Here is a 12,500-nt window from a genome sequence, read left to right as displayed (position 1 = left end):
ACAGATAGGCACCACATAATAAATAATGTCTGCTGTATTTACATAATGTGAGTAATTCCTAGCAAGAAACTACTCACATTATGTCCATACTGCAAAAATGCCAAAACTACAATTTAAAAATGTTATATACAGAAGGCCCATATACAAGAAAATATTCAGATTTATAAGGCAGTGAAAATGGTCCCTAAACATAAGATTACTGACACGAAAGTTAATTCTTTCTGTTTGGACCCCGGCTAGGCGTGATCAAGGCAATTGATTATGACAAGTGTTTTTAGTCACAAACCTGTTGCTACCTTCGTAATCGAAGCAATATAATTTTCGTTGTCATTCCTTCATTTAGAAATGTGATTTGAGAAAGATTTCAATCGTTTTTCGAAAATTTTGTGTGGCTACTTAGATATGCTCAGAAATGACAACATCCTTGTTTATAATAAATGCTTGTTTGCATTTCAAAATTTATTTTATTATGTGAGCACAATTGTTCAATGTTTTGCATTTTCTGGATATTCTACAAAAGTTTGCCGTAGCATCTATATTCTTGGACTATAATCAATAAGGAGAAATTAAAACTGTCTCCGTCAATAGCGCAATTAACAATACAGCATTTAATGTTAATATCTAATATTTTAAGACGTTTTGAGTTTCAAAAGAATGCCAGTAGGTAAACACAGTTGGCGTCCATATGTACGTCACAAATCTCTAAATAAGGCAACAGGTGTTTTCGATATTTGGTTAGCTTCGGTAAACTCTGTCTTTATTATTTTAATCTAAAATGAGTTTCAAGCAAAACTTAACCTCTTAGGAATATATTCCATTCATTTTAGCAATGAATAGTTGTTTCCCCTGACATATGGTGACTGGCGTGAAATTTGCGTATTTCACTTAACGGAACTAATTTTATATCTCAATATATAAATATAATTGTTGTAACAATAAGTTCACCAAAGATACATCAGATGATGTCTCCTAATCTCAGGAAACTTTTGAGAAATTCTTCTGAGTAAACTACAAAATCGAAAACCAAAATTCTCCAGCAACTATTTATATCTTAAATGGTTTTATTGTGTTTCTGCATATGGCATATGCAAACAGTTTCCTTATGCATATTTAAATGTTTTATAATATTACTTTCATTTACGATAGAATAAATCCGTACAGAACATTTAGAATGTCAAATACATGCATTCATGCATTTATTTAACATTATCTAAAATTTCTTATAATTGCTTTTACATTATGAATAACTCCATAATTTCTTCAATATATTACCTTTTGGCGACATGTAGACTTCATGTATTCGACTACATTCCAAGTAAATCAGCTGTGAAGCGTTATCCTTCAATAGCAGGATGACACCATATTTTCTATACATAAGTATCTTGTAGAAACATAAATCGTCATAAAAAATGTTTCTTTTAAAACTAATAATTTTTCCCCTTATCCTGTCCTGAGAATACTGATTTAAAGATACTCGGTTCATTTAGAGTGAGGGCTATAAACAAAAAGTTTCCGTATGTGGAAGAAATGAAGTTTCTGTCAGGAAGATGTTCACAATAAATATACGGGAGTACTCTTTATACATTCCTGGACAAGTCGTTCTGTCTGAAATATGCAATTTATGCAGTAACAAAAAAAGGCGGTGAGCTAGCAGAATCGTTAGCAGGCCGGGCGAAATGCTTAGCAGTATTTTATCTGCCACTACGTTCTAAGTTCAAATCTCCCCACCCCCGATCTCAATATACCAATCGATGAAACTTGACGAAACAGTTTCGCATGTCACATTTCCGATATCCTTTTTTTTTTGCTTTAACGATGCAATAGCATAATTGAAATATTCAGCATTTTCGATCAATTACGGAATTTAAACTCTAAAGAACTCTAACTACGAAATGCAGTCGACGTCATTATTAAAGTTCTGAATATAATTGCCATGTGTATCAGTGTGACACTCACAAATTTCACTATGGATGGAAATCTTTAATATAACGAATCACTTTTGTGTTTTCTCTTTAAACAACCTCAACTATGTAATAAAATCTCACACACTATCGAACCCTTGAACATAATGAAATTATGTTTCAGAATAAATTTAAGAACAGTTATGACATGTTTAACTTTCGCAAGTTTCACTTCTTTTATATGAGTAGTGTTTGTTACTATCATTTGAACTTCTGATTGCGGCACGCACTACCTTGTATCAAATTTAACAGAAATCTTAAACGTAATCATTGTAATTGCTGTCTGAAGCCATGCAAGTAAATTTTAAATTCAAGAGATGCTGTTGATTATATATTTGGTTATCTTCTATGTTAAGATCTAAGTTCTGAAACTGAACAGAATAAGGTTCGGACGCTGAATTTGACATCAATGTTGATTACGAATGTATAAACCCACAGTAAGCTGCCGGCCTGTTAGGACACTCTTTTGGCGTGATTTGTTTTGTTGTTGTTATCACTATTGTGTTAGACCGAAGCCGAACATGGTCGAGTAAACATAAGATCAAAGATATTTCAAGTCATGGTTGTATTTGTCAAAGACAAAACGATGCATTGTGACATTGTTTTTTTTTTGTTTTTTTACGAAGGTAAGGTTTGGCTTAAGGAGTAATCTGGTCATTATTTCCGGTAGCTCAAGAAACTATGGGTAGGTTTATTTGACATGCAGCCTCTGGAAAAAGGACATTGCTTTGAGCTTTAGCGGGGACTCAAAGAACGGTCAAATTGATGTTATTAACTACAGGAAGGCCATAAACAGAAAAAGATTTCCAGTAGCCCGCGCTTCTAGAAAGAAATCATTGGGTAAAATTGTCGGTGTAGGCTGAGAGACCTAAACGCTAAGACAGATGGAGAGTAGAAAGGTAAGTACTGTCTGGGTGCCATCATGATGAAGGAAGGAGACTAGCATTCTGTTGGTACAGAGTCCATTAGTATAAAATGGAAAAGGTACAATGAGGTGATAGTATGCCTGTGAGATAGAGTCTTCAATGGGTAAAGAGAACTTATGTGTTCTTCTATACATTCGCCAAGCATGTATTAGAGCGTAGTAGGAGATTTGTCCGTCCAAGATGCTGGAGTATGCCTCTCTTTTGGAGATCATGCGCAAATCAGAGTGTCGTTGGAGTTCAACTGTAACTCCAGTGTTGCAGAGAAGGATCGGTTTTGTGGTGTTATGTCGATGGTGTACTTGTGAGGATAGAGCATCAGTGGTATTGATGTTGAGCATTCAAAATTGAGTGCTTCGTCTACAGGAGAGTATTAAACTTGGGAATGTTTGGTGATAGTGTTTTGCCAATGCGAGTGGTATTTGAGAGATATTTCTCTGTTTAGAGAAAACACATTGCCACAGTTCCACTGAAAGATTCTCCAAAGGTCCTCTCTCCCCATATTTCAGGCTTTGTGCCTCTAGCAGAAAAAATTATTTCTGATATAAGCTTAGCAAATTACAAATTCAATCAGTACGAAATTTATTCCTCACGGTTTCTACTGAGATGTTCTTTTTTTTATCTAAATGCCTGTAGAATATATATATATTTGTATAAAAAACTATATTCATTCTTATATATGTGTGTGTAGTTGTATATATATATGTATATATATATATATATATATGTATATGTATATATATATGTGTGTGTGTGTGTGTGTGTGAGTGTGTGTGTGTGTGTGTGTGTATATATATCACTAAGTATATGGCAGAGGAGAGGGAAAACGGGAAAATAGGAATATACAGGAAAACAGACATATCATATAAATATTAAATGATATTATATGACACTATTGTGCTTTATCGCAACAATTTGAAAATGAAATACTGATTTTATGCTTTGTCTTGTAATATTGTATGTCAAAGACAGGCATTTGAAGTCCTGTATTTTATTACTATTTCTTATATGGCCTGTGGACTGTCTTATCGTTAGATGCATAATAATGAATGCTTAACAATACGGTATTATTTTTTTTGTAAGAAATATTTGAAACAGCCATCATTTGGCTGTCTCCGATCTGCATAACAAACTACCAATTGAACATAGAAGTCAGACTTGAAATATGTAGTATTGCATTGAGTTATATTTTATCTCCGGGCACGTAGGATACTTATTTGAATATTTGCTGTGGTTTTGGTTCTGACATTTCTGTTTGTATTTTTTTAAATACTTTTTACAGGAAACATTTTTTCTGTAGGAAGGTTTTGAGACAATATGCATATTCATAGTATCAAAATGTCAGTCACCTATCACATAAGTAAAGAAACACATACAAGGGTACAGAGACACTCTAAGAACATCTTTTTATGCAATACATACATATATAAAAACTCACACACACACACACACACACACACACACACACACACACACACAGATGTATATATATCGTAAAGTACATCTCCTCCAGCTGGCTAACGACACAGTCAGTGTCCGATGATTATTTGCGTGGAGAGGTCATCGCTTCCGTCTCGAGCCTCACGTGATGCACACAGTTCCGGGTTTGCGGGTAGTCACCTCTCTTTAGCGTGTGATAATCACCAGCTAGTGATGAAAACTCATTCCACTCGCAAAATAATATAAGATTTTTCCAGCGATCTCGAAAAAGGAGAAATAAATTAAATCTCTGAGCAAGAAGTAAACTGTAACAGTGCGGAATCGTAAAATATATTTACCGACTACTAATCGCAAATACCAATCGCAAATACTAATCAGGAATATTAACCGCAGATAGTAATCGGATACAGTGTTCGTTAGCCAGCTGGAGGAGATGGCTTCCTGGGGCTAAAAACAACCCTAACATCGTCCTCTAAGGGACCGCCACATTTAGTTGGCAAATATATTTTACGATTCCGTGCTGTTACTCTTTACTTCGCGCAGAGAGATTTCATAGAGCTTATTTTTCCGTTTTCGAGATCAGCAACAGTACGTCGCTGGAAAAAAGCATGCAACATTTTGCGAGTGTAATGAGTTTTCCTCAATAGCTGGTGATTATCACACACTGAAGACGGGTAGCTACCCAGAAACTCGTGTCAGTGTTTATCACGTAAGGCTAGAGTTGGGAGCAATTACCTCCCCTCGCAAATACTAATCGGACACAAAGACAGTGTGGAGGAGATATCTTACTGTTTCCCTCTCGCTTAGAAATTTAATATAGTATATATATATATATATATATGTGTGTGTGTGTTTGTGTGTGTGTGTGTGTGTGTGTGTGTGTGTGTGTGTGTGTGTGTGTGTGTTTGTGTGTGTTTATAAATGTATGGTATTGTATTTTCAATAGATACATCTACATTATTCAACTTGCTCTTCTAATTTAAATAATAGGCAATTATTTGAGCACAACTTGGCAATGACAGCACAACATTAAATATTTATTTATTACTATATATGTATATATGTGTGTGTGTGTGTGTGTGTGGGTATGTGTGTGTGTGGGTGTGTGTGGGTGTGTGTGTATATATAAAACATTAAATGTTTTTATTGCTGTGTATACACATTTCACAGAAGCTCCAAATATTTAATCGCCCACGTTGAACCATATATTTCACAAAGATAAGTCTTTTAAGAACGACAGTGTATTATTATGAAGTAGAACATGAAAAACAAACGAAATGGGTTGTTAGGTAACTATTGCCAGACTTTTATAAACAAAAAAAAAATTGGAAAACGAAAACAATTTCAGGTAGTGAAATATGAATATACTTCGGGTAGGCATCGTTGGTCTACGAAAACAAAATTCCAATTACTTCTCTAAAAATAAGAATTGCCAAAATTTATCATCATAAAAGCCGAAGACAATTCAATTTAGACTAGCACGCTCAAGTATTATACATTAATTTTTTTCTGGCAGAAAGAAAACCAAAGCATTTGATGGAAAGGTAGAAGCAGCTGAACATAGTTCCAACTGGATTTGATTATACAGGAAGGGAAGTGAATCTCAAATGATATAATTTTACCCTATCTACAACTGCCATCTTTGAGTGAACTGTTTACAGTGTCTATGGCATATTGGCTCAGTTGCACCTTATCCATCCAGGATGTTGTAATATAAGCTATAATGCAGAATATGACATCCGAGAAGTATCCAGGAAGCAGAATTGTCACATTACACATTGCATTTGACGATCTTATCCGTGGTAAAAATATCGTAAATGACAACGCATAAGTCTGTCAAAATGAATGCTTAAGTTTCTTCGGGCGATGTCCTGTTTAGATGTTGTTTGTGGTAGTTCACCGTGCATCTGCCATTATTTATTGTGCTTTGTATTGTTATCACCGAAACCACTTTTCTTCCAAACTTTTCGTTTACTTCACGTTTCTGCGACGAAAAGATGTAAGTCCGTCGGGCGAAGTTAGCGTTATTTGGTTGCTGACGTGACAACTTGGTAGAGACGGTTTTCAATAACTGGGTCGGATATTTAGTGAATATCTGCGATCATCTGTGTCATATAACCAGGTAAGTATCGATTATCTCTTTAATTGTGGCGCTAGTATTCTCATTTGGACGGCCACACTGAAATGCATCTTGAACGGAAAAAAATTCCCGATCGAAATATTGTAAAACATTTCCCGTAACAGAATCCTCTCCGTATTCAGCCCATATTTTCTTGAGTTTCCCATCAATTTACACCAAACCTGACGATGTTATCTACTGTCCTCTTAACGTGGCCAAACTAAATTCACCGCCACAAAAGCATTACATTTTCATTATTGTTTGAAATATTTTCCGTCTTCAAATAGATCTGCTGTTATGACGAGCGTAAGCAATAATTACTCTAACAATTATTCTGTCATGTACTGCCGACGTATATAATGTGATTTGATTCTTCAAAGCTTTGAAAAGAACTTCCACACTCAGACAAGCTAGCCAGGTATCCCTGTTTCGTACAATTGTTACTTTGGCAACAGTTGTGTAGGAGATGTTAGACTACTTGCGAGTATTGTATCCTAATTCGATATGCTCTTTCCCCTGCAAAATTTGTATCGAAACGCAGAATCCTATTTTCACTGCCATACATCTGCTCCAGCCGTTCCGGGTAGAGTCTGGCATTGGTAATTCAACCGCCTGGAATGAAGTCGCAGTGAAATATCCTCTTAGAAGTCCACCAGGCTGAGAACATCACATTCTGTTTGAAACGCCTTTGTTTGGTGACAGGATCCGGAAGCTGGCCCTTGCTTAAATACTGTTTATGTCCGTAAGTATTGTGAGAAAATGTTTTATATTTATCGCGCATAATAATTGTCTTCTGGAAACGCAGATCACGCGAACTCTCCACGAGTTCCTTTCAAACATCCATTTACATCTCTTGCTGAAGTTATGAAGTTGACGAATTACAGTGGACAGCGACACGCTTGGCACTCTTCGAGTGCTAGAAGCCTGATTTTCTTCCATGTCTTGAAGCCCAATCTTGATATCCAGGATTTTAGACCAAACTTATATTTCCTGATCGTTGAGGTTCTTGCAACCAGAAGGAAATTTGCTTATTGTACTGTGGTGATCAACTGCAAGAAGAAGAAGAAGAAGAAGAAGAAGAAGAAGAAGAAGAAGAAGAAGAAGAAGAAGAAGAAGAAGAAGAAGAAGAAGAAGAAGAAGAAGAAGAAGAAGAAGAAGAAAGAAGAAGAAGAAGAAGAAGAAGAAGAAGAAGAATGTATTCATTTGTAATACTATGTAGAATACTTTCGTTGTGGCAGATAATTATGGAGTAATTCCTTTAATGACAACATATTTTGTTAATGAAATGCGCCGATTTCGAGGGAATGTCTGTGAGTGGGAGTGTGGAACTATGTTTGTTGTGTATAAATTTGTTTCTTATTTCTTTTTATGAAATATATAGTGGTAAACATGTAGAGTTTACTTTCGAAGAACGTATTTATTTGAAACATTAGTAAAATATTGAATATAATTTTGAAAACTTGATAGGTCTTCTTAATCTCCAGATTAAGATAGCAAATGATGAACGATATATTAATGATACACACGCACACATACGCAGAGAGGCATACTTACATGTATGTATATATATATATATATATATATATATATATATATATATATATATATATATATATATATATATATATATATATATATATATATATATATATATATATATACATATATATATATATATATATATAAAATCAAAAAATAAGCAACACGGATTTCAAAGGTGATTGCAGTACGCACGTTTCATGCTACTCCAATTTATTTAAGTAATGCGAGCATTACATTAAATGCAATATGAAGAGCAATCTTCAGCTCCACGAAAATGGAATACGATATTCGGGTGCCTACGCATAAGTACCATATTCAACCCTGAATCTATATCTAAACTGTCTATATATATATATATATATATATATATATATATATATATATATATATATATATATATATATAATTATGTGTATCTCTTCTATCTTAATGAATAAAAATTCTTCTGATAGAATAAATGGGTTAATAGAAACCAATGTAGCAAAGAACACAAAATAACTGTGGTTAGCTCCTGTTTTTAAGGCAGGAACTCCTTGAAATTTTGGGTATTTGAGTATATTTAAGAATTTAAGGATTGAAGAAAACGCATGTTATAATTGCATATTTTATTCCTACATATGTTTCAAAGGATTACAACCTGTGTGATCCATAGGGATCCCTATGAATCACACAGGTTGTAATCCTTTGAAACATATGTAGGAATAAAGTATGCAATTATAGCATGCGTTTTCTCCAATCCTTAAATTCTTATATATATATATATATATATATATATATATATATATATATATATATATATATATATATATATATATATATATATATATATATATATATATATATATATATATATATATATTTATGCTTATTTATGTGTGTGACTATATTTATATATATATATATATATATATACACACATACATCTCTGTGTGTTTGTGTCTGTGTCTGTGTGTATACGTAGTATGTATAAAAAGTGTTACAATTTGAATCTTATTTATTTATGAAACTTTAGAGACATTAATATATGTATTTCAGCTATGCTGGCAGTAACGTTAGCGCGCCGGGCGAAATGCTTAGCGCTATTTCGTCTGTCTTTAGATTCTTAGTTCAAATCCGCCGTAGTCGACATTGCCTTTAATCCTTTCGGGGTCGATAAATTAAATACCAGTTGAACTCTGGGGACGATAAATTAAATACCAGTTGAGCATTGGGGTCGATCTAATCAACTCTCGCCCCTTCCCAAAACTTTCGGGCCTCGTGCCTAGAGTAAAAAAAGAATATATGTATTTCTGCATTCTTGCAGATAATGCAGGACGTACAACTGTGAAGGTCACATGTATATATATAAATATCTTCCTGTCTTACGCACAGTGTGCATTCAAATATATACATTGACATCTGTATAAATTTTAACTGAACATACTCAATCAGTTTCAATAATTTACAATTTAATTTGCTATATTCCAAATATTTAAATCTAATGAATCATTTTTAGTTTTATGAAGTGTATACCCCTATCAATTTTTTTTTTATACTTAACTATGCCATTAATCTTAATTTGAACTGAATCTATCAGGCACTATGTCAAAATGTCTAAATTATATTTGCTGTGAACAGCTTGAAATAAAAGCCGAGCATCAAATTTTTTATTCCTTCGAACAGCATTGTATTTCTTTCCAACTATTCAGGTTTATTTGCAGATGTGTTCTTTCGATGATAAATATTTGTCTTTCTTTACCTCGTTACATATTTAGAAAGTTCATCAAATTACAGGGAAAGTATGCTTAAGGAAATTAGTGTAGTATTTGTTGCAGGTCGAGAGAGAGAGAAATAGCATCACAATTTATGTAAACATTTTCGTACGATTATTATTGAAGCACTTTCTCAGACTGTGACATACTTTCACAGAATGAATGTGTACTTTAATACTCATGGTCAAATTAAATAAAAGCTACCGATGAGATGGTCTGTCTACACATTTATATAAACATATATATATATATATATATATATATATATATATATATATATACGAAATCAGTCACTCTGGTATATGTGTGTGTGAGCGAGAAAAACAGACATACAGAGAGTTTGCTTTCGAAGAACGTATTTATTTGAAACATTAGTGAAATATTGAATATAATTTTGAAATCCTGATAGGTCTTCTTAATCTCAAGGTGGAGGAGGACGATAGAGTGCAAATTTGAATAAATACACGACTATGATCAAGTTTTATATACGAATATCTATATAAGTATATGTATAGAGATAGATAGATTAAATTATATAAACAATATTAATACTCATGAGAGATATTAATGTAAGTAACCGAATGCTAAAGACGTATAAGCAAAATTATTAGATATTTATAAACAAAAATTATATATTAGGTCGTCAAGTATGAAATTTGTAGAAAGGAATAAAACAGTTTGCTAATGTTTTATGAATTCAAGCAATAGTTTTATTCATCAAAGTATGCAACCATATTGTCGATACACTTTTGCTATTTCAGCGGTAGCTTGTCCAGCCCGGAACTGTAAAATCTTGGCAATCTAGAGTCAGTAAAATCTTGGAAGGTCTGTTTTACAACATCGTGGGAATTAAATTTTTTTCCTATCAAAACGTTATCCAAATTCTGGAAGAAGTGGTAGTTAGTGGGCAATAAAGAAATAAGAAACGTTCACACGCCCGGCGAAATGCTTAGCGCTATATCGGCTGTCTTTACGTTCTGAGTTCAAATTCTGCCGAGGTCGACTTTGCCTTTCGGAGTCGATAAATTAAGTACCAGTTGCGTACTGAGATGGATCTAATCGACTGACCTCCTCCCACCAAATTTCAGGCATTGTGCCTAGAGTAGAAACGAATGTCTACGTACGTGTAGGAAGTGCTATCATTTGTTTTTTTTATTCTTTTATGAAACTTAAGAGATGTTAATATAAGTATTTATGTATTTCTATCGATAATGCACGGTGTGGAAATACGAAGTTCGCACACATATGTGAATATTTTCAAGTATTCTTTTTAAATCTTTATTTTATTTTTACTTGTTTCAGTCCTTAGACTGCAGCCATACTAGGACACAGCCTTGGAGAATTTTAGTCAAACGAATCGAAACTAATACTTATTTTTTCTAAAGCTTCCGACTTATTGCATGAGGCGTTTTTGGCGAGCCGCTCGGTTACGGGGTCTAAACACACCAACACTAGTTGTCAAGTAGTCATGGGTAGAAACGCATACACAGAGACACACACGCATATACATACACACGCACGTGTGTGTGTGTGTGTGTTTGTGTGTTTGTGTGTGTGTGTGTGTGTGTGTATGTGTGTGTGTGTGTGTGTATGTAAGTATACAAAGGGCTTCTTTCAGCTTCCATCTACCAAAACCACTCACAAAGCCATGGTAGGCCTGAGGCTATAGTAAAAGACACTCGAGAAAGGTGCCACGCAGTGGGATTGAACCTGGTACACATGGGGTTGGGAAATATTTTCTTAGGACAGGTGTAAGCCACGCTTACACTTGTGTTATAAAGTGTTTTACACATCATTTATTCAAACATTCGTTGCAACTGTACTGAAGGTTGGACCTCCAGCCAGGCCTTTCGCGACACCCTCACATCCAGGAAATCTTCAGCACCCCCTACTATGTATGTATGCATGTATGTATGCATGCATGTATGTATGTATTTATGCATATACATATATAAATTATAACAAAAACATAATCAATCAAACTTTTGATAATTTACTACATAATTTGCTATATTTCTAATGAATCATTATTAATTTTATAATGTATATACACATTGTATTTTTTCCTACATAACTATGTCATTAATCTTACTTTCAATCCATTAGCTATATGTCTAGAATTGTACACAATGCTTGCAGTCTATTACTTGCAATTAGTAAGACATCGACGTGATTAATTCCTTCGAATGCCAATGTGTTTTTCTTTTCAAATTTTCGGACGTTTGGGCATCCAACCATGCCTTTTACGACACCCTAACAGCCTGGAACTTTACGGAACTCCCTTGTATGTATGTATGTATGTATGTATGTATGTATGTATGTATGTATGTATGTATGCATGTATGCATGTATGTGTGGGTGTATATATATATACATATTTGTATGTATATAAAATACATATATATAAATATGTATGGGTGTGTATGTATATATATACATACCACCTCTACCTCCACTCAAACCTAACCCACACTCCACCCATACTTTCCCCACTCTTGCCTCCCCCACCACCCAACACCACCACACCACACACCGCTACACCATGCCACACAACGCATCACTTCACAACACAACACTATGCACACACCAGCGCTGACCAATTCCCGTCCCCACATTTTCACACCTTCACACCCATATACTCACACACATACGTGAAGATCACCAGCATTCTCTCACACACACGCACCATCGTTTTGGGATCAATACTACTTTGGTATCTCCCCTTCCTCTTAACTCTCCTGTGTGACCCTTCTGTCCGGCTGAT

The sequence above is a fragment of the Octopus bimaculoides genome, chromosome 2, assembly GCF_046866305.1.
Source record: "Octopus bimaculoides isolate indiv1 chromosome 2, ASM4686630v1, whole genome shotgun sequence".
NCBI lineage: Eukaryota > Metazoa > Mollusca > Cephalopoda > Octopoda > Octopodidae > Octopus > Octopus bimaculoides.
The sequence above is the reverse complement of the archived record's forward strand: the minus strand, read 5'-3'. Positions refer to the sequence as shown.